The following is a 23652-nucleotide window of genomic DNA, read 5'->3' as shown; positions in this document are numbered from 1 at the left end:
TTTAAGCACAGTTGTGTGTAATGTCTCAGTACTCGTTTTTTTGTTTTTTTGTTTCTTTTAAATGGAGGAACTGGGGATTGAACCCAGGACCTTGTGCATGCCAAGCACACGCTCTACCACTGAGCTACACCCTCCCCTCTGCCCTGTATTCCTTATATCTTAAGTTAGACCTCTCTGCCTTTTTGTGTCTTCTTGCTGCCTGGGATCCAGGACGTAGTTTCTTAAGATTTTTAGTGCTGGGACTGCCATGGTTCCTCTAGCTAGAGTATTTTCTTGAATCACCTGCCGTTTCTAAGCTGCGTTAGCACCCTCCCGCCAGCACTTGCCGGTCACCGGCTCCATCTCTGTTCAGTTCTGTCTTTGAACATCTTTTCTTTCCCCATCATCAGCAGTTTTACGTGGCCCAGGTCATCTCTGAGAAGTCCGTGCTAAACACACCTGATTACAAAACCCACACCGGAGAGCTGGCCACTCGGGACTTTATTTTGTCCGAGTTGTCCTGAACCCCGGACCACTTCCCACTTCCGTCTCCGCGTGGCCCGTGCTCCTGCAAAGTAATTGTTACCACTTTCTCCTTCCCCAGAGGACAGTTCTCATGACTCCGAATTCACTAATCCTTCAGTTGCTCCCCTGGGGCGTGCGGCAGGTGGCCTGTGTCCTGGGGTGGCGTTCAGGGCGCCTCTGCTGGAGGCTTTAGCAGAAGAAATACGTTACCTTCATACTCCTAGGAGTTGTTGACACTCGGATTTGCCCTGTTTGTGAGCTGAGCTGCACCTCTCTGAAAATTTGAGTTTACTTTTTACAGAACCTCCAAATGTTTATCTCTACTCTGGATCTGAGGTGTGTTTGTAAGAGCACTTACTATGTTTGTTTTTTTTTTTTAAGTTAGCAAAGCTGTAGGAAGGGGATTGGAGAAGAGGCCTTTCAGGTTGGCAGCCGCCCACCTGGGTAGGGTTCACCCTGCCCCTCGAGGCCGTGCGGGCCTGATGGGCCAGACACTTCGCATCCTTGAGGCATCTTTGTGGAACTTGCAGGTAAAGATACCTGTGCTGACCTGGGTGTTCAGACTGTCAGCTTTATACATGAAAGTTAAATAGGGGGCTGCCTCAATTTGATGAATACAGTTAAAAAAAAAAAGAGAGAGAAAAAAAGGGTAAATGTGGTCCAAAGTTACAAACTTCCAATTATAAGATGACTAGTGCTGAGAATGCGAAGTACAGCATGAAGTGATGGATGTCAACTGAACTTGCTGTGGCTGTCATTTCACAATAAATACATACAGTTGGCCCTTCTTGTCTGCGGGTGGGGAACCTGTGGATACAAAGAGCTGACTGTACTATATACCATTTTATATAAGGGACTTGAAAGCATCCTAGTATTTGTGGAGGGTCCTGGAACCAGCCCTCTGTGGATAGAATGTTCATTGAAGCATTGTTTGTAACAGTGCCAGCTGAGAGTAAATTACACTACAGTTGGGCAGTGTAATACCTAGCAACTTACAAAGAGGACGCTCTGGGGGTGCTGAGTATGCCCCGTGCAAGGTGCTTTTCTCACGTCTGTACATCTGCTCTTTGATTTTGGCCTCACCAAACCCCACGAGGTAGGTACCCCATTTCACAGATGAGGAAGCAAAGGCATAGGAAGGTTAAGAGACTTGTTCAAGGCTCCACAGCTGGCAGGTGGCAGGGGCAGGATTCAGACCCAGACTGATGAAGAGGGGCCTCCACCTGGGTTCGTAACAAGGTGTATAAGGCCTGAGGGGTGTGGGCTGGGAGGGAGAGGCACCCGCATCCTCCAGGAGGCTCCACCTCCGGACTGGTTTCCCGTGGGTGGAGGTGCACATCTCCTGTATTTCATCTGGATCACTCTGTCACAGGCTCGGTTCGAGGCTGCTTGTTCGGGATGTCTGAAATGACACCTTGCCCATCCCTTCAGTTCTCTTGGGATCCTGACTCTCCTGGAACTTCTTGTTGTTCTTTCTGGGTGTGGCTCACTAGGTCTGACGACACTGTGATGGCTGTAAGCACTGTAATTCCTAAAATACGAGGATCACCGAATTCACAGGATGGCTCGTATATTAGGACAGAATGTGACCAGGTGATGAAACAACTGTTGGCTTTAGACACCTGTAGAGGAGATGGATGGATGGATGATTACTGGATTGTGTTTGCTTTTAAAAATGCCACATTGTGGCAGGCTTTTTTTTTTTTTTCCTCTTAGGTACAATCTAACCTTGCCTGTGCCTCATTCACCCCCACACTCGAACAGCAGTTATACAATGAGAGGATTTCGATGGAGTTTAAAAAGATAAATGTGTTTTCATGTCACTTCCTCATTTATGTTACACAGGTTTGAATTGAAATCTTTTAAGATATTTTCTCTTGAGGAGGTGTGTAACTTACCTTTGTTAATTATGTTTCTCTGCCCTCTTTTAATTTCAGCTGAGGCTGTAACACGGCCTTTGTACACTTTGTACAGATTAGGTTGGAGAATGAGATAATTTATTATGAATATTCAGGTGATTGCATCGGTTAAAAGACTGCAGTCAGATTAGAATTACAAAAAATGTTGCTTAAAAGCCTCTTAAATGTCTGTCTCCCAGCTGCAATTGCTGTCTGACTTGTATGTTAGAAATATGATTGAAGTAGAGCTCAGCCTTTTTAAGCGGGTCTTTAAGGGAACTGTCAGAGGCAGGCGGGGGATCTGATGTCCTGGTCTGCCATGGGTATTGATTGTCTGCTAGGATGCTTCAGCCAAGAAGGCGGTTGCGTTGTCAAACCGGTCCGAACTTCTCCAAATACCTGCTTAAAGAGAGTGTCTCAGGACCTCTGTGTACCCAAGAGAGCGCTGTATGGACTGTGCTTGCTTTGGAGGCTCCTTTTTTGTTGTCTTTGCAAGGGTGGTAGGTTTGGAAGAGACAGTGACCGCAGAAGAGGGTGGCTGTGAGTGCTGTGCACAGTGAGATAGATACTCTACACTGAGCCCTGGTACAGGGCTTCACGCCTGAGTTTACCATCATCTTGTAAATGGAACTGGTATGTTTCAAAGGGCTTCCCAAAATTCAGGATGCAGGTGAATAGTTGGGACATACTGTTGGAAAACCAGTCTTGGTGGGTGGTCTACTTGCCCATGGATTCAGGTACCCAGCCCCCACCCTTTGTCCATCTCAGACTGGATTTCTAACCTACTTCTTTCTTCTGCGCTCCGGATTCATAGCTTCTCGTCAGCTGGGTTCACCTGGATGCACTGCAGACCTGTCCCCCTTTGGCCAGCGTGGTCAGACCACCACGGTCACCTGTTTGCCTGAGCCGCTGAGCTGACCACGGTGCCTGGGTCCTTCTCATCAGCCGCATCCTCCCTGCACTCCCTGTGGCCGTCAGGCACCGCGTGTTGTCCATCAGCTCTGCTCTGTCCCCCTTGCTCCTCCCGCCCCCCCACCCCCGCAGCACAGTGGTCCCGCCCTTGGTGACTACAGTTCCTGCCTCCTGTGTCCAGTTCCCACTGTACTGTCCCCGAGGTTGTCTGACCTGCTGATAATCACTGGTGGGTCACTCTCAACCCACCACCGACTCACATCCCCCAGACATGCCTCTTCCGCTCCCGCCTCTGCTCTGCACAGGCTGTGTCTGGATGCTTCCTTAACTGCTCCCTACCAACAGACAAAAACACAAAAGCGAAGCAGACTGAAGAACAGAGAAAGCCCTGTTCTTCCGAAGTCAAACCCTCACACCCTGGAATCTTTGCTTTTGACTGAATCAGATGTTCCCGCCCCTTCCGGCCAGTATGACCTTGGTTATATATGTCCCCACCCTCCTCCTCCTCACAGTCAGGGCAGCGAGCCTTCTCCTCCCCTCCCTGCACCCCCAGGGCCTGCGCACTGTCTGGCCGGTGGTAAGCATCCGGCAGTTATCTGCCTGACTGTCTAAGTGTGTACCGTTGGTGTCTGATTAGCTCTGTGATCTGTGCTGATGGCTGTGTGAAGGTGACCTGACAGCCTGAGAAGCCTGTGACTGTGGACCCCTCCCCGCCTACCCCGGCCCCAGGGCCCTGGGTGGAGGCTGGCTACCCTGCTCAGGGCTGCTGTTCCCCCTGCCAGGCCGAAGGAGTAGAGCAGACGCTAGACATCCCCCTGCCCAGGCGCGGAGGATGCTTTTCTAACGTGCTGTTATACAGGACCTGGCTTATTTGCACGTTACATTGTAGAGCTCTCGGGGAACGAAGCCAGTGATCGACTGCAGGGGTCTCCCTGTGCCCGAGGACGGTGAGGGGGAGCGCTGGTGTCTAGTACCCAGCTACTCCGTGATCGGGGATGGAAGGAGCCGGCACTCTCTTTTAACTGTATTTATCTTGGCCACCGCATCAAGCACTGGTTAAAGTAGCCCATGCAGGTTGGACAGAGCCGTCCACCTCTGTGGCCGCGTGGTCATGGATTCACTGATCATCCACTCACTCACAGTTGAGGATTTCTTTTTTCTTTTTAATTGAAGTATAGTTGATTTACAACATAGTGTTAGTTTCTGGTGAACAGCACAGACTCAGTTATACATATATATTCTTTTTCATTATATGTGGAATCTGAACAATATGATTCAAATGAACTTAGTTAGAAAACAGAAACAGGGTCACAGACATAGAAAACAAACTTATGGCTGCCAAAGGGGAAAGGGCGGCCCGGGGGATAAATCAGGAGTTTGGAATCAGCCACACTACCAGGTATGAAATAAACACTGTTGAGAGTTTCTGTGTGCTGCCCTCTGCTGAGGTGCGTGGGTCCGGTGAAGACACGTGATATTACACCGCTGATGAAGTGATTCTGCTCCAGTGGGAGTGGGGTGTGTGCCTGCCACAGCGGATACTTGCTGCTACTGTGGATGTGGCCGTGTGGCTTGCAGTTAGCTTTGGGTACAAGTGACAGAGATCCCAGAATTACTGTGGCTTTAATAATGGGATGTCAAAACAAGGTAGAGGTTCGTGTTTCCCATAAGAGGCTGGGGAAGGGATGCAGGGCTGGCCTGACAAACCAAAGGTTCCTTCTCACTCGCTGTGTATCTGGCCTTGGGTGTGGCCTGTCTTCTCGGCAGCAGGATGGAGGAAGAGACAAAGAAAGTGGAAGGGGCGGGAGATTCATTGGTGCTTTCTCTGCCTCTGGACAATGTTGCTCACGTCTCCTCGGGTGGAACTTAAACATGCAGCCGCAGGGGGCTATAAGAGAGACCGGGAGATGGCGTCATGATTCTGGGTGGCTGTGGTCCGCTCACAGGCCTGCTACTCTGTCCAGGATTTGGGCCTCCCCTACTGGTCTGTACCTCAGGTGGTGGATGAGACGGTGCTGCCCACGTGGGCGTCCCAGCCTGGGGAGGATGCTGACAGGTGGACAGACACTAGCCCACAGTGAGGAGGACTGTGAGGAGCGCTGCCCAGGATGCTGTGGGCTCTGTAAATGGGAAGGGTGCCTGGAGAGTCAGCAGGAGAGGACATGGGCGTGCAGGCAGAGGCCCTGAGGTGCAGGGGCAGGTAGCCTGTGTGGAACTGAAAGTCAGGAACATCAGAGGAGAAAGCAGGGGCCACTTTGAGGGGTTTGGACATTTGGAGCCTTAATCTGGATTTCAGGAGGTGAGTAGCCTAGAAGGAGGCTTTTCTGAAGTGGGGAGGGGGAGCAACGTAGGATGGAGGCCAGGAAGACCCTCCAGAGGGGGTGTGCTAATCTCGTTGACGTGATGGTGGCCTTGACCAGATCACGGCCTTGGGGATCCAGAGAAGTGGATACACACCCTCCCAGTTTCATAGAGCCTAAGAACTGGGAACGGATGTAGACACTGGCCCACCTTTTCACCTGGCAGATGATGAGGGCAAAGTTGGGAGGTCAGGTGGTGCGGGCAGCACCGGGCCATCCCTCTGCCCAGGTGCTTTCCTCGGGTGCTTGTGGTCAGCAGAGTAACAGTAACAGCCCCCAGAAGATGTCCGTGTCCTAATCCCAGCCCCTGTGAAGATGCTGGGTTCCAGGCCGAGGAGAATTAAAGGTTGCAGGTATAATTAAGGTTTCTGATCAGCTGACTGAAGCAGGGGGAGCATCCCCGATTACCCAGGGGGGCTCGGTGTAACCCCGAGGGTCCTGACGCTTGGAGGAGGGAGGTGGGGGAACTGGAAGCTGCGGGCATGGGGAGAGTTGGTCCGCTGTTGCTGGCCTTGAAGAAGGAGGAGGGACATGAGCGGAGAGGTGTGTGCAGCCCCTGGAGGCTGGGAAAGGGTTCTCCCCTGAAGCCTCCAGAAAGGAACCCCTCACTGCTCCCAACTTGGTTGTGGTCCAGTGAGATCCGTTCGGCCTTCCTAGCTGTGAGGCGCACTTGTGTTGTTTTAAGCCACTTCGTTTGTGGTCCTTGGTTACAGCAGCGCTTGGAAATGGATACAGCTGCTGGTGCTTGTTTGCTGAGTGGGCACAGTGCTTTCAGAGGTCAGCGTGGCAGAGTCATGTATTAGATGCACTGGAGGGGGGGTTGTTCAGGAGCCCACGGAGGCTTAGAAGATGGTTCTGGCTAAGAGGTGACGAGGATGAGACAGGACAGGGGTGGGAGTTGGGGGATGGCTAGAATTGCAGGGCCCCTCAACAGGACCCGAAGCCCTGGGTGGCCTGGTACCCATGCAGGGTGCTCTCAGGGCTGGGTTCCTGGGAAGATTATTAGGCAGAAAGAAGGGGTCAGGAGGAAGGTTGACTTGTTGAGTTTGAGGTTAAGAAGCACCACACGTATTATAGGTAGATCAGGTGGAAACCAGTCCTTGGGGTGGGGCTGGAGTTACAGGATTGGGGGTCACTGGTCATGATTGGTTTGTACCCTTTAAATCTCTCCAGTAAAGAGACTCAGCCACCCTTTTGAAGAATCTAACATGCCACATAACCTCAGAATTAAGATTTTTCCAGTGTTTTTTTTTACCTAAATTATTTTTGTTACCATTTTAATTCTGTGTATCTTTTAAAAAAATTTTTTTAGTAAATAAAAGGTCAATAGTAAAAATTTTTAAAAAACCAAATAAAAATAGCGTAACTCGTGACCCTTCCTTGCACATTTTACCCTGTGCCGCAGGTCATCGCCCCGGAAGCCTCGCCGGCTCTGGTTGGTCTTTGTCACCCAGCAGGTCACTGGGGGTCACGTGCTCTGTCCCCTCCGGGTCCTGACCCGATCAGATCTCACCTACTGAGCTGGGGAAAATGGAGCCCTAAACAAAACTTGGCTTGTGCTAGAAAAAGGGGCATGGGTGGTACTTGCTGTAACATTTCCGCATCTGTTTTTTAAAACGTTAGTTTGCCACTGAGCCATATATGCACTTATTTTAGACATGGTTGCATCCTGAAAGTTCTTGGTTTCTGAATCCCTTTGTTCTTCATAACGAACTTGGTTGTAATGATTGAAGTTACAGCCTATTTCCTGAGAAATGAGAGTGACCACATCACGCTGCTGTGTGGGATGTGTGGCCACGAGGGATGTTTTCCTTTCCTACCTGTCTAGTGCTGCTGTCTTAGCCCTGTGATCACTGTCCTTCTGCCTGGTGGCAGTCACACCATATAATTGGAATTTACAAGTTTTTGGTGGGGACTGTATTGAATATAATTTTTTAAAAATGTAAAGCCTATAAAGAAAGATAAGAGTTAGGACGAATAATGACGCCCATACACCATTCGTGAAAATCACTTTAATGTCAATGAGTTACTTGTATTTCATTCTCCAGTAAAGGAAATAGGATTAACGCAAGAGATCTCATTCGTTCTAAGTTAACCGACAAAACTTTGTGTTCTCCCTTCCCTTTGCTCTTTGATTTGATTAAATAAGATTTACGGGTACTCCCTGTGGGCTATCCTTTACATTAATCAGTGTCCCCATAAAACAAAGCCCCCACAGCATCCAGGAAGCAGAAACCAGGTGCAGCAGGGCTGAGCCGGCTTGTGGGGGAGGCAGAGGCGGAAGCATTGGGGGTCCCTCCCATATGCTCGTTTTTGACTTTTCCACCATGCTGTTCCCTGTACGCGGTCAGGATTTTTTTTTTCTTTCTTGAAATCAGGTTGATTCCCCTAATGAGACAGTCTGCTTGGCATACAGGCATCTCTCTGTGACGCTTTCCAACTAAGACAGCAAACAGAGAAAACATTTTGTGGAGAGAAACCTGTAAAATATCTTCTCCATGTGCATGACCTAAGTAAGGTGGACGCCCTGAGCTCTGATTGAAAAGCACCGGGTTTCCTCACAGCAGATGGGAGGACACAGTGTACTTTTTTTTAAAAAAAACATTTTTTAATTGAAGTACAGTCAGTTACAGTGTTGTGTTGGTTTCTGGTGTACCGTAGTGCACTTTTATAGCAAGGAAGTGTTAAACCTCACCCAGGATTTGTTCTCCCGTGGACACTGCCCTCTTTCAGAGGAACATGCATCTGGATTCTGTAGGTCATGCTTGGGGCGCGGAAACATCACAGGCAGATTCTTACTTCACAGGAGAAGGGACTGCCCTTCTACTTGGCTGTGAAAATGTCCTTTTTTGGGGAAGGGGGAGTGGCAAGGGTTCTTATTTCATCACCTTTGGCCCCCTGCTTCCTTCTGCTGAGTGAGTTTCTTAATTTCTGCCACAGGAGGACCTCTGAGTGTCACCTTCACGTGCAAACTTCATCAGGCAGACTAGTTTTGATCATTTTGTGAAGTAAGTGTATCTGTCGGGTCCCACTCTCAGGTGGGATGATATTTAAAAGTGGATTCGTGTCCTCTGACAACGTGGGTCGCCTGCATGGGTGCTCTGTCGAGGGCTGTGGTGGTCGGTTTTTAAAATAAAAATCCAGACAGAAAAGAGTAAATTAAGGGGGTAAGATCTCAGTGTGGCACGCATAGCTTTTTAGATGTTCACTTTATTTACTTTTATTTATCCCATTGTCTCTGCCATCTCTGCATTATAATATTTGGTCCTTCAGATTGTCTGTCTTTTGGAAGAATTTTTTAAATGCCTGATTTTCTTTTTGTTTCCTGCCTGTCTGATGGGTAGATACTTTTTTTTAAAATTACTGTTCATTTTGGGCAGCGCCCTTTTTCATTGCTGCATCATGCCCCCACATCTCCAGCGTATTCTGTGTAACCATTTAACCTTTATAATGTCATGTGCTACAGAAAGGTTCTTCTGGCCTTTCTGTGTGTCTGATCAGGTGGAGCTCTGCTCTGGGGACTCATGAACACAGCATCTCCCGCCCCCTTCCTTTTGCTCTCGGGGACGTCTTTCGAGATGGTCGTAACCTTGCGTTCTGTGGTGCCTGAGCAGGTACACGTTGAGCTGCTCCGTTCCAGATGCTGAGATGTTTCTGTGCGTTGCATTCTGCACTGTTCACTGTCATCGTCACCAGTCACAAGCAGTTATTGAGCCCTTGGAATGTGGCTCATGCAGGGCCTTTTCCATTTAAGTTTCCACTTAAGTAGCCGCATGTGGCCCCTGTCTTACTGGACGTGCAACTCCCAGGGTCTCTGACAGCTTCCTTTTGCTGACTCGTGCCCGCCTCGGTCTTGACTCCACAGTTTCTTGCAGACTCATCCGATTCATTTTCACAAGAGTTTTGTATATATTTTGTCTGTCAATTTCTGAGTGTTGACGCAGGTAGGTTTCAGCACCTGTAGCCGGCTTCGCCGCCAGAAATGGAACTAGAGGGAATGTCGGAGTAAAAATGTGGAGGTTGTTGATATTTTATGAAATCTTGTGATGATTCTAGGTGAGATTCGAGGGGAAGATGGTTAAGGGAAGGATTTTAGGTTGGAAAGACTTGAACAGATTTATCAGCTGAAAAAGAATCCTACAGAGAGAGGAAGTGGAAGGTAACGGGGGAATGGGAGTCAAATAGTAAATGCTTGGAGGCAGTTAGGGATCCTGAGAGCTGGTAGAGAGGCTGAGCCTCTCTGTATGAATTGGAAAGGAAAGTGTGTTTTTTAAGTATTTGAGTATTTTTTTTGATGTGAAAGTCACGTAATATGAAATTAACCATTTAAAAGTGGACAGCTCAGCAACACTGCGTTCACACACAGTGTTGTACTCTGACCACCTCTGTCCAATCCTGAAACATTTTCATCCCCCTCCCCCAAGTCAGCAGCCCTTCTCTGTCTTCCCTTCCCCCACAGCCTCCAGGCAACACTGATCTTTCCATCTTTGTGGACTTGCCTGTTCTGCGTATTTCGTGCAAATAGAATCATACATGTAGCCTTTTGTGTCTGGCTTCTTTTACTTGGCATTATGTTTCAAGGTCCCTGTTGTGTAATAAGAGACGGGACATTATAAGGAGAGGGAGTTTTGAGGGATTCACGCTGACAGCCTGAATCTCCATAAAACGAGTCAATTCAGATGGTTGGGTTTACCGAGGAGCCTGGCTTCCCCCGGGGGCGGATGTGGTGTCCAGAGTGTTTGTGGAATGGCCGGCTGAGGTCCAGGCCAAGTGGACAACCCCCCCAAGAGCCAGTGCTGGGAGGATGGAGGCGCCCAAGATCTGGATCTGGTCATGGTGATCACCAGGAGTAAACTGACTGCCAGCGGGGGCGTGGGGGGAGGGTTGGGGAGGGGAGGAACCTGTAAGGCAAGAGGGTGTTCTGTTTCCCAATGGGGTAAACTTGGGGCCCCAAGGTAGACCCGTCTGCCAGGTCCTCTGTCGGCAGACCTGGATCCCCCATGCTGCCTGCCCCATGAACAGGGGGATGGACCACATCTGAGGCGGGCGAGGTGGGAGCACTGTCATCCGGCCCTGCTGGCTGGGCGATGGCACTGCCCTGCTGCTCTGAGGGCTGCTCTGGCCACTGGAAACAGGGATGGACGGCCGACCTGGACGAGCTGGCCGCTTCCTCTGGTGAAGGTGGTAAAGCTGAGTCAGCCGCGGTTGGTGCCGAGAGCAGCGATGGAGATAGCAGTGTTGCCTGCGAGGCTGCCACGAGCCAGCTGCCTTCTCCCGACTGCCTGCTGAGTAGAGGTCACAGGACTTTCAGGGTCTCCCCTTGTGTCCCAAGTCTGCTCTCCAGCCTCTCCACCCAGTACCACTCACTCCCCAGATTCGCCCGTGTGCCAGGCGCTGAGCCGATACCTGTGAGCCAGACAGGCCCCGGCCCGGCCCCCGGGACCTAGGCCCTAAACAGAGCCTACTTGTGTCTGGGCCAGAGCCAGGCCTGGGTCCTGGGTGAAGCTGTCGGGAGGTTACCCTGTAGTGAAGGACCTTTCAGCAGAGCTGAGGTCAGGGAGACGGCAGGAGGCTAAGGGAGCTCGCCCTGCATTTGGGTATGAGTGTCTTGTGTTTGGCTTATGACACAGTAACAGTATCTGACCCTAGAATTTTGGACTGAAGGGTCATACGCATGTGGTTCTCCTCTGCAGTAGCTTTCCACGCATTGTTTTATTCCTGGACCGAAGTCTAAACTCAGGGGAGACTGGTCAGTGCTGAGTGGAGTGTGGAGCAAATAGCGCTTTGGAGGGTGAGGGGAGCACTGACCCTCCTGGTGGAACTTAACCCCGTGGGCTTTTCACCTCGAAAAGTAGGCCTGGGGGTGAGGCAGAATCAGGAGACCCGGTGATCATTAACACAGTGCCTCTGACTTTTTCAGTCCATGTAAGAGTGGGGTTGTTAGCGTCTAAAAAACTGTCCTTGGCTCCGGGTTAATCTGCACTCCCAGCCACTGAAGCATCCCCACGGCCTGTCTGGTGTTTTGCACATCTTCTGTGCGGATTCTTCCACCTCAGACCTCAAGCTCGTCCTCCTTTCCGACTCTGGAGATGGAGACATTCTGGTTTTTATGATCTCCCGTTCTTCAGCTAGGTTAGACTAGATAGTTTTCCCAAACTCTTTGCCATAGGTCTCTCTGTTTTGTTTTGATCATTTAACTGTGTATTCATGTTCTTAAAAGATATGTATTTTTAGTTCTATAAATTGATGTAGTTAATATCTAGAGATAGATCGATTGCTGATTTTATTATATGCTGCGTATCCATATTTTAAAGGCATAAGGGAAAAATTCATGACTCCTGCTGGCTCTGGAAACTGACCAAATGTGGCGGACACATTTCCCGTTCCAGGTCGTGTTATCCTCCAGGACACCAAACCAGAAGTTTCCCCTTGAGATCTTTTTTTCAGCCTTAGCCTCACCTAGATTACATTATCACCAGTGTTTCCTTTTCTGTCCTTTGGAAGCAGGCCTGCTGCCTGAGGTTTAATAAGACCTCACTGGTGCTGTCGGCAGGAGCCAGCCTCTTCCTGATGGTTCGTTTGAGCGGGGAAGGAAAACCAGATCAAGCCTGTGCCTCGTAAGCATCGTACCCAGCCGTAACCGCTGGCCCCCGACACTCTGTCTGTGCACCGTTGTTCAGGGGCTAGATGGCCTTGGGCCTGCATCGTTCTCACAAAACCTTGGATGGTTACTTAGAACCCAGGGGGCTGTTACAGGTATTTGGCCAGTTTGATGCATTTTTATATTTTCCGAGCAGAGTTAAACTTAGCCTTATTCTAGCGTGAGAGGCAATTAAGAGCTCAGGTTGTTTGAATCCCATGAACCAAGTGCAGGCTCCGGTCGTATGTGGTCTTTTCTAGTTCCGGGGCCTCCACTTCTCCGTAGTGAGGAAAAGACCCTTTACAAGGTGACCGAGAACTCAGTTGTGGTGCTTAGCACACACTGAATGTTCAGTGTTAATTACTGTTCTGACTGTTACCATTGTTGTGTTGTCTTTTTTTTTTTTTTGGATTGGAATAGAGCTGGTTTACAGTGTTGTGTTAGTGCCTGGTGTACAGCAGCGTGATTCAGTTATATGTGAATGCTTGTGTTGTGTGTGTTTTCTGATGTTACCATCTTGAAGCCAAGGGGCTCTCCCAGGGAAGACGATTATGACTTCATAATGAAATCCTCTTAACTCATTAGTGAGGCGTTACCAGCCTGCAATGATCCGGGACTGGTTTGATGCTGGAACAAATTAGGCCAGAGTTAATGCCGTCTCATCCTATTAGCACTCGGGTAGCTCAGCCCAGTGCCTGCCTGACTTTGTGCTGATAGCGTTTTTCCTGCAGCCTGACTTCTGTCTCGGGTGCTGGCCAGCTTGTCCCCACGAGAGTTTGTGTGGCCCGAGTAGCAGCTGGCTGACTCTGAGTGGAAGCTTTGGGTCCTGGGCCACTTTGTTAGTTGCGGCTGTGGTGACTGAGCAGACCGGGGGACTGCTTGGGTGGGGTTCCGCATGTGTCCTGAGACACGCACGTGAAGTTTCTCCACGAGCAAGTCAGAATGCTTTTCTAACTGCTGCCACAGGGCCAACATGGGATTGGAAAAACCACGCTGTTTTATGGTGCTTTATTGACAGTAATACTAATGACATAAACTGAATTTGGCCGACTTCAACTACTGGTGAAGAAGTCTGTCTTCTGCAAAATGTCATGTGCACGGATGAAAAACCACCTGGAAGCGTCGTCTTGATACATAAAACGTTCAACTTTTTAAAAGCTGGTTTTTTGAGCCTCTTTTACTAGGACCAGATTTTACTGTTATTTGGTGGGGCTCCTTTGTAGTTGGGATTGTAGGTTCAGTTTTTTTAAAAAAAAACAGTCCGTGTCCCTGGACAAAATAGACACTTAACAAGTAAATGCTTGAATTGTGCTTTTTAAGATGCCTGCTGTCCTCAGGGTCACTATTGTGCATGTAAGACAAATGCTCCTCTTACGGGTTTAAAAATTGGTGACTAGACTGAGCTCCTTGGTTTGAGGAGGGTGGTTTGTGGAATGCAGACAATTCCACTTACTAATAACCTGAGAGAAAGAAAAACTCTTTTAAGTGGCCAGTTGCAAATACCAGCGTACAGTCACAAATCAGTCCTTTAGGAAGTGGAGCATACACGGAATTTAGTATTTTTCTTTTACGAACATTAGCCAGAAATGACTCCTTATACCCATATTCAGTGTTTATTTATTCAGCTATTGGGCTTTCTGTATGATTTATATTTTTGATATATACATAGAGCATGCTGTATTAGACTTTAAAAAAAAAATCTTTTTCCTTCATGAGATTACCCAGTGTCGGCCAAGGAGGGAGCTTTATATGCTGTTCACAGAGTCCCTGCTGGTGGGAATGTTAATAGGTGAGAATGTTTTGGGAAGAAATTTTGTGCTATAAAGAGCTTTGATGTAATTGGCCAATTTGGGGAAATCTCATCCAAAGAAATAACTTAATATACAGCTCAAGTTTTACATTCGAAGATGTTCATCACAATATTATTTAAAAATAGTAGAAACTTGACACAACATTGTAAACTAACTATACTTCAGTGAAAATATACATACAGAAAAAGAATAGTAGAAACTTGTAAACAGGCGAAATGACTAACAATGGGGGAATAATTAAAGCATTTATATAAATATTGCTTCAAAACTCAAATTAGGTTCATGAAGAAAGTCCTTGCTGCGGTGTTGAAATGCAAGATTACACAAGTATTTGAAAGCATAGAAAAAAGTGGAATATATTTGCATTTTATTTATATATTTAGTATATGATATTAGCATAGCTCTGTGCTAAAAGCTGTCCACACACCATTTCATCTGATTGGGTCTTGTTTTTACTCCCATCTGAAGGGACTGTTCCAGGCAGGGAGACTGAGGCTTTCCGAGGTTAACTTGCCCAAGATCCGTCTCCTTGTCAGTGAGAGAAAGGGGGTCATGGATTCTGCCACGTGCTCAAATGCTTTTTGTTTTTACCTTAAAATGAAACAAAAAGACCCCTCTTTGCTTTTTCAAGTTTCTGCAAATAAACATCACTGTTTTATCTTTAACGTGGGGAGGCAGGAGCGTGTGGTGATGAGAAGGGTCGCTGTCTGCTCTTGCGGGGACCTGGGGTCAACGACTTCGCTGCTCCGGCTCAGGGTGCTCGCCTGTGATGAAGGGGAGGTGTGCGAGGGCTGGCGTGAGGGGCAGTGAGATTGTCCTTGTGAATTTATAGCAGGGAGACTGGCACGCAGTAAGGGCTGAGCGTTAGTTGCTCTTGGTATTTCAAAGATGAGGACTTGAAAATAAAGTCATTTGAAATGGTGGGCTGGGCTAGGTCCTAAGTGGTTTTCAGGTTCTCCTGGAGAGATGTGGGCACGATAGGAGAATGACTTTGGAAAGCTGCTTTGTAGCAGTCATTAGCAGACCATTTAGGGAAGGGAAATAGGAATTTGCTAAATAATTCAACCTCCGTGAAGTGTGTCATTCATGTTAGAGCGTAGCTGGGTTGGTGTTTTCTGAGGCCAACAAGAGCGTAAGTCCCTAAATAAACAGGCGGCTTCGGTCCTGGCTTGAGCTTGAACTGCTTAGACGTCACACGATAAACTCAACGCACAGTTTATCCTCTTCCCTGTAAGAGCACGTGTCTTTACAGTGAATGTTCACTAATTTGCACGTAATTCTCACTGACTCAGCAGGTGCCTTTGAAACCGTACAGTTGGTCTGGGGGTTGATAAAATTCATGGCCAGCGGTCCGCGTCTAGATGGTCACGACTTTTCTGTTCCCCTCTCCCTGCCTGTTCATCCCTGCGCTCCCCGACTCTGCCCAGAGCACAGCATCCAGGGTGAGAGCCAGAACCAGAACCTGGGCTCCTCCTCTCCCCGCCTCGCCCTCCCCGACATCCCCCGCTGTGGCCTCACGGTGTCCTCCATCTCCCATGGGCTGTTGTGGCTGTCTTCTGACTTGACCTTGATCTCACTTTTCCAGCCTCACCTCCCCCCACCCAGGGTTAGAATCAAGCACCAGAGGCGTCACTTCTGCAGTGTGGGTTTTCACTTGTCTCTCCCGCCCCTCCACTGGCAGACCTCACCCTTGACCCTGTGACCCGCAAGTCCCTCCCCAGAGTCAACCGCGCTCTCTTTGCCCCCGTTTTCCCTGCACCCACTTTGCCCAGGCCCCCCCTCATCTTATTAGTTACCACTTCTCTCCCCCTGGCTCGACTCTGACTTCTCCCGAGGCAGATGTGGTCTCCTGGCGTCTGTCCCCGCGCTTACCCAGTGCAGTGAACGTGTGCTTGGTGATCGTGGAAACAGCCTCTGTGAATCAAGGTGCCCACGCGTCGTACCAAGTGTTTCATGTAATCTCACAGCAAGCCCGTGGGGTACTGGCATCGTTACGTACACGCCTATCAGTCAGGAGACTGAGATCTGCACGGTGACCAAAGACCACGTTACGGTGACAAGTGTCAGAGCCCAGAGGGTTGAACCTCACCTTATATGTGTTACGTGAGCTTGTTTTCTCATAGAAATAGTGAGCGTGCACCACGCCATTATGAGTCGAGTGGTGCCGGGCCATCTGGAGATCCGGCATCCACTGACAGCTAATCTTCTTCATCTGGAATTGAGGGTCCCTGGGGTTCGGGGGACTCTAAATGTCACTTTAATCCCAACTCTGTCATTTGGAGATAGAGGGTCTCCTTTGCTTTAATCATGCTTTTATGATTTGTTTGTGGGATCCCCCAAAGGTCCAGAACATTATTTCTATGGACAACAGAATACAGAAAAGGCCATATGACTGGTTTACAAATTAACATCTGGAACACGACCCTTGTGTAAAACTAGAGATCATGTGTTTTGATAAGTTGGAGGAATGAATGAATGAAAATGACTCACTTTAGAGACTAGGTTTTTCAAAAAGTAGCAATTTTCTTCAGACTGTAAACAGTCATTCCCTTTACCTCTTAAAAGCATCTCTGTGTTAGAGACTGAATATTTGTCCCCCAACCCCCACCCCCAATTCCTTACATTGTAGCCCTAACCCTCAGTGGGGTGGTGTTTGGAGGTGAGGCCCTTGGGAGATAATTGGGCTTAGAATAGCCTTGACCTTGGTCAGGCCAGCCCCGAGAACTGTGAGAGGGAGATGTCTGTTGTTTGAGCCGCTGTCTGCGTGCCTGTTACAGCCAGGGCACCTGCGACGACGTTCACGTGGCTGGAAAAAGTCCTGGGGCAAACCGCGATACATCGGCAGCACGGTCCCATTGATTTCCTTCAAGTAAGTGTGCTGGGCCCCGCCTAGGAAGTACAGTAGCTTTGCTGAATCAAAGTGGGCTATTGTGTGTCCTTTTGTGTCCCCCTCCCTCCCACCAATTGAATGTTCTTGTCTTGGGCTGGGGTTACCCTGTGGTTGATTTGTGCCGAATTTGTGTTTTCAAATGAGCTCAGAATGTGAATTCCGATTGGATGATAGATAGCTGGCTCTCTGAGCTTCAGAAGGACCACGTTCCCAGTCTCTCCCAGCTGCCACGATGCCTTCTGCATTTTTGGTGGGCTGAAGGTGTGTTGTTAACTGTCATCGGTGCCTTTTACAACCTCAGTTCTTTTCCTAAAATTTTCACCTGGTTGACGTGTCTAGGAAAGGTATTTTACAAGTTCTTTTATGCAAGTAAAGTATTTTCCCCCCTCCTTAACTTGTGCCCACTTCTCATTTTCGGGCCTGTTAGTGTGTCTCTGCTTTGCTGTTCTGGCCGTGGGTGGGCACCTAACTGACTTCATGCGAATTTGATCACTGACTTTCCTTTCTTCACTTGGTCCCAGCAAAATGGCTTTTGTGACAGTTTGGAATTGAACACTGGCACTTGGGGAGAACTGAAATGAAGGGAAAGTCTTGTCGTTAGCCAGTCGGAGTGTTCAGTTACGTGAACTTCTTTTTGCAAAAGTACTTGCAGCTCCACTAACGTGTGATCACCTTAGGGCCTAACTCTCAGGGCTTTGCCTCTGATGGTTGGCAGGGGGTGTTTTAAACAGAGCGGGGCAGCTGCTGACAGGAGCCCTTGGTGGAGAGGAGACCAGCTCTGCTAGGAAGAGATCTGATCTTCTTCCTTGGAGACTCTCCAGAGAGAGTTACAGAGACGTCCCCTCCGCCTTCCTTGGATGGTTTCCCTGCCCTGAAGAGCGGTGGGCCTGGAAGGCCCTGAAGTGAACTGTGGAGTCACAAATGACTCCACCACTTTGTAAACGTGCCCCTCATTGCTCCTTATTAACACTTCGTTTTTCAGTGGATTGACAAGAAAATGACCCCAAAGATAGAAGGAAGCCGTTTGTATTTTTCGTCATGCGATAAGCTTGTATTGGTATTTTTCACTATCAGAAAACACACAGAACCTGACAACTTGAAACCATTGACATCTAAAGTTTTCTACGGCCCGTGGATGAGAATGCAAAGTGGCAAGGAAACAGTGGATTGCAGGAACTTACTGCTTAAACATAGAGGCCTCGCAGGTTCACAGATTTATCCCAGTGATCTCTGCCTGCTCACGCACGGCCTGTAAAAGGGGATTTGGCATTCCTAATTCTGACCCTGAAACACTTGAAGATCCCAGAATGACCCCCTTCCCCGAATCATCAAAGGTTAGATTCCATGCAGGAAGATTTTGTTTGATATATTTAATGGTCTTCTTATTCTATGAAAATGCTTTGGTGTCAGATGTATGACCCCTTGAAGTGGGTGAGAATGTCAGACTGACCAGTGTTCCCCGTCCCGAGGAGTCCGGATAAAGAAGGGGCTAGAGGAACAGTAAGTCAGACAGCTGTGAAAACTAACACAGCAAAAAAGACGCCGGCATTTAGGTGGAGGGTTAAGCTTTCATGAATGAGGTCAGAGTTCAGACTATTCCTTTCCAGCCCGAAAGTCACAACTGTGTGTTATTGGGGTGGGGGTGGGGATGTTTGAATTTTTTAAAAAATCAAATGCTTATTCTTGTTTATTGGCTTTCCTCACTTTTACGGATCTTTTGTAAAAAATGTAACTTGTTATTTTCATAGGTAATTACAGGTGCATAAGCAGTTGTAAGAAATAACACGGAGCTCCCAGATCCCAAGAATCCTTTACCCAGGCCCCCTCCCTGGGAACGTGGGGCAGGACAGCCCACAGCCAGGTTACTGGCATCTTACAGGAGAGATTCAGAGAATGTTTCATCAGCACACGTTGCCCTTTTATAGCCACATCTGCTTCCTCCTGCCTTCACGCACCTCTGTCCTGAGCGGATCACTAATCTCTTCATCTCTGTAATGTCCTTTCCAAGAAAAAAAAGTTACGTAAGTGGATTGGCTTTTTCCGACTGAGCACAAATCTCTGGTGATTCATTCAGGTTGTTACATGTATCAAACGCTTGCTCTTGCTGGGCAGTATTCCATGGGGTGGGTGCACCTCGGTTTAGTCATTCACCTGTTAAAGAGCAGCTTGGTTGTTTCCAGTTTGGGGTCATTACAGATAAAGCTACTGTGAACATCCACGTGCAGGTGTGAGTGTCAGTCCACATTTCTCTGGAATAAATACATAAATGCCCAGTAACTTTGTTTCAAGGATGGCCTGCTATTTAATTGTATGCCTGTGTCATAATTTATTTAGCAGGTTACTTTTAGATGGGTGTTTAAAGCCCCTCCCCCCATTTTTCTGCTGCTGTAGAACTGATGACAGTCTTATAAGTAAATCTTACCGCACGTCTGCCTTTATTCTCTTAGTATAAGGATTTCTACAAGTGAGCTTGAGTATGCGAAATTTTAAAGCCTTTAAGAAAAAGTATCTCATTTTTTAAAATTTATTTTTAATGTTTTTAAGTGCATCTAATTTCAGGGCGTTCTCATCACCCACGTGAGCAGTTGGTTCCCACCCAGCCCTCCCCCAGCTCCCGGCAACCACTGGTGAACTTTGTATGAATTTGTCTGTTCCAGACCTTTCCTGTAAAACGGAATCGTGTAATACGCGGCCTTTGATGTCTGACTTCGTTAATGTAGCGTGTTTTCAGGGTCCATCTGTGTTGTAGGGTATACCAGCACTTTATTCCTTTTTGTGGCTGAGAAGCATTCCATTGTGTGGCTGGATGACATTTTGTTTATTCATCAGTTGATGGGCATTTGAGTGGTTCCGATTTGGGGGCTGTGGTAAATAACACTGCTGTGAGTATTTGTGTGCAGGTTTTTACACGCACGTGCGCGTCTTCATTTCTTCTGGGTCTGTACCTGGGAGGAGAAAGGCTGGGTCGTATGGTATCCCTGTTTCACGTTTTGGGGACCTGCTAGACTATTTCCACAGTAAACGTACCATTTGACAATCCTATCAGCAGTGCACGAGGGTTCCCGTTTCTCCATATCCTCACCAGCATTTGTTAGCATCTGTCTTTTTGATTATAGCCATCCTAGTGGGTGTTCTATGGGTTCTTTTTTTTTTAAAACAGAAAGGAAGGACCAGGGCTGTTTGGCCAGTGCTGCTGTGCTGGTAGCAGCCACCTGCCCACCAGGTACAGAGACCCCGGGAGCAGTGCCCATGTGGGGAGGTTCCAGTGGTGCCAGCAGGCTGTCTCTGGGCTTCTGTAGGAGAAGAGGAGATTGTGAACCTCCTTGCACCTCCTGGCCAGAGCAACTGATTTACACTTGGGGTCTGCGAGGGCACAGAGGTGGGGGGAGTTGCCAGTTGTGGAACAGAAGTTTGCAGAAACTTTTTTTGGGGGGGGGAAGGGACAGGGAGAGGTAGTTATTTTTAGAGGAGGCACTGGGGTTTGAACCCAGGACCTTGTGCATGCTAAGCATGCGCTCTGCCACTGAGCTATACCCTCCCCCCTGCAGAAACTCTGAAGCTGAAAAGTTTTCATCCTGACCTGTATCATAAGAATAGCAATTGTGTTTTACTCTTTCACAGGAAACACAAACCAAAAAAACCCAGTCTTTCTTGGATTCTGTGAGCTAAAGGCTAGAAAGGCTTGTGGTTTTCCTTTTCATAGGTGACGTTTCAAAATTCATTGCAGATCATACGCTACCAAAATGATAGCTTTCAAATGTACTTTAAAAAAAATCAGCTATGTGGTGGTTTACAAAGAGCACAAGACTTGGACATAGGTGGGTAACTAACTCTCCCCGTGTGCTCGGGACATCCCTGGGTTTTCCCCCCATGCTGAGTCCCAGGAAATCCAGTTCCAATAAACCAAAACAGGTGACCACCCTAAGTCATATAAACCTGCAGCAAACTAAATGAGTCTGTGGGTTGTTTGATCAAGTTACTTAAAATCTCTGAAGTTTAGTTCACTAAGAGGATAATTCCTTACTGAGTCTTGGAAAACCTGAGCGCGTAATAATAAACGTTAGCTCCCCTGTCTGTTAGGCTGCAGGGCTAGCAGCGAGGGTCAGATTCTTTTTATAACCAAATTCTGCGCTCTAGGTAACAAGCCTTTCAATTTCCTTCCTGACACCAATGAAATCAAAGGTCCAGGGGGTATTTATTTTTTAGGGCCGTGCTTCTAATTGACGCCTTGGTTGAGGGCAGGAGGAAGGCCATCAAGGGAAGGGAGGGCTGGCTTTGAAGAACCCCCTCTAGCCCCACAGACCCATTAATGTGGTCAACTGCTGAGTAACAGGTTCCTGCAAAATCCAGCAGCTTAAAACAGCAAATATTTGTTGTCCCAAGCAGTTTCTGAGGGTCAGAGTCCTGGGGAGGCTTGGCTGGGTGGTTCTGGCACCGAGTCTGTGATGAGGTGGCAGTGGGGGGTCAGGTCACCGGCCAGGCTGGGCCAGGGGGTGGCTTCCTCATGCTCAGGTGATCTTGGGCAGACCTCAGCTTCTTGCCCCCTTGGCCTCACCATAGGATGACTTGCATCAGGGCCTTGCCCAACTTCTCCCAGAGCCAGGGGTCTGAGAACACAAGCACACTGACCACGATGAGAGTCACAGTGTCTTTTATAAGCTGATCCCAGAAGTGACACACCATCAGTTTCGCTGTGTTCTGTTGGTGGCACACACAGCCCTGGGTCCGGAGTCCTTCCGCGGGTAGCAGGTTCACGTGAGATACCCCAATCCTCTAATCCAGGGGAAGAAGGAAGCTGACGGGAGAGGCTCAGCTGAGGGTTGATAACAAGGCCTGAGCCAGAGCCCACCTCTCAGCCGGTGTCCGGCTCCTGCCCGTCGTCCACCTTGCCTCCTTCCAAGGAGTGCGGCCAGTTGGCTGTGGGTGAGGGTGAGCCACCCAGTGGTACCCACGCAGCCCCAGCTCAGTAGGCTCAGGCAGGTGGCTGCTAAATCCCCCCTGTGTGCACCTGCCGGGGTCACAGGGAGCAGGACAGACCTGCCGTCCTGAGTTTCCCAGACCCGGCCACCACAGATGCCCGGCTTGGGAAACACTCTTCCCTACGGACCGACGGTGATGTCCTTTACAGCCACATTCCCGAGTGGACGAAGCGCTTGCAACACTTAGTGCGTGCCGGCGGTGTGGTGTGTGTCGTGGGTAACGCCGTGTTTGAGAGATGGGAGAACTGATCTCTACCTTAATGGGGTTTTAGTTCATCTTGAAAGGTGATTCCCCGCCTCCACACGCACCCCAACCCCGGCTGGCAGAGTTGGAGCGAACGGGGAGTTGTAACCGAGTTTGTAGGAATGAAAAACACTTCGTCTGTGACCCCTGTCCTGGTCTAGACTCTGCCATTGTAGTGCAGTGTTTGGATACTGTCTGCAGCAGGCTTATTAGGGTCTGATAGCCCAGTTTGTGTACATAGAAGTGTCTCCCAAAGAAGGCTGCTCCTCAAAATTACCTAAGGAACTTTTCAGAACACCAAACTTCTCAGCCTCTTGGCTCCTGAATCAGTCTCTCGGGGTGGGTCCCAGAAATCTGTTTTTCAAAGCTTCTAGCAGATTCTGAGATGCAGACGGATTGGAGAACCCATCGATGTGAAACTCTCAAAGGCATGAAGGCGTTCGTTCACTCCCTCAGTCGTTCATGGGTCCAGCCAGTGATCAGCGATCTGTCAGGCACAGATCCAGGCTCTGAAGATGCAAGTGGGAACATCAGAGATTCTGCCCTAGGAGAGCTTGGAGCTTAATGAGGTTGTGAACAAATGAGCAGATGATTACAGTGTAACTGACAATCACAGCACTTAAAAAAAATAAGCCTGGGATTTCATCACTGATTGAAATACAGTAGAAGTGATGATGGGCGTGTGAAAAGGAGGCCCAGGAGGACTGCCAGCCTTTTCCCACTGGCTTCCCAGATAGGTCTTAACTACAGGGAGTTCTGAGGCCTCTGTTACCAAGCATCCTAGGGGAACACAACTGTTTTTTTAATTGAACTATAGTTGATTTACAATATTGTATTAGTTTCAGGTGTCCAGCAAAGTGATTCAGTATATATATATTTTTTTTTAGATTGTTTTTCATTATGGGTTATTACGAGATATTGAATATTGTTCCCTGTGCTCTACAGTAAATCCTCGTTGTGTGTAGCAGAAATATGTGAAATCGGTCAGTGCCAAAGGTCTTTGCAGTGACAACAATACAGATACGTGTGCGTTTATTGTGTGCACGCATGGCTGGGAGTGTTTCGCTCATTTAACCCCATGGGGAAGGTGCTTGTTTTACAGATGAGAAAACGAAGTTACGAGGAGGTTAGGTGACTTGTCCAGGGTCACACAGCTGCTCGGAGGTGGAGCAGAGTTGGAACCCAGGCCATCTGGCTGCAGCCCGTGCTCCTGACCGCTGCTCCCCACGGGTGGGTGACCCAGCGGGGCCGTTGCACATGGCTTGCTCACCACTTGAGGTTTCAGGAGGATGGGGTGACATCTGTCTCTGTTACTGTCATTTTCCTAATGAGCAGTACACTGCTTGGCACATAGTAAGCACTTGTTAAATATTTGTTAACTTAGTGAGACAGCTGCCTTTCCGATGACTGGTAG

The 23652-nt window shown here is 48.5% G+C and overlaps 1 protein-coding gene and 1 non-coding gene across 2 annotated transcripts in view; one reads left to right on the top strand and one right to left on the bottom strand.

The window, feature by feature from the left end:
* ELOVL5 (ELOVL fatty acid elongase 5) overlaps positions 1 to 23652 on the top strand; it is a 59377-nt gene that overhangs the window by 5600 nt on the left and 30125 nt on the right. The gene's annotated exons all lie outside the window — the stretch shown is intronic.
* Positions 63 to 135, bottom strand: TRNAA-GGC (transfer RNA alanine (anticodon GGC)). The gene has a single exon. It is a non-coding gene; the product is annotated as a tRNA-Ala (tRNA).

The sequence above is a fragment of the Camelus dromedarius genome, chromosome 19 (assembly GCF_036321535.1).
Source record: "Camelus dromedarius isolate mCamDro1 chromosome 19, mCamDro1.pat, whole genome shotgun sequence".
In the NCBI taxonomy this organism is placed as follows: domain Eukaryota; kingdom Metazoa; phylum Chordata; class Mammalia; order Artiodactyla; family Camelidae; genus Camelus; species Camelus dromedarius.
Note: the sequence above shows the minus strand (reverse complement) of the source record. Positions and strands in the feature narration are given on the sequence as shown.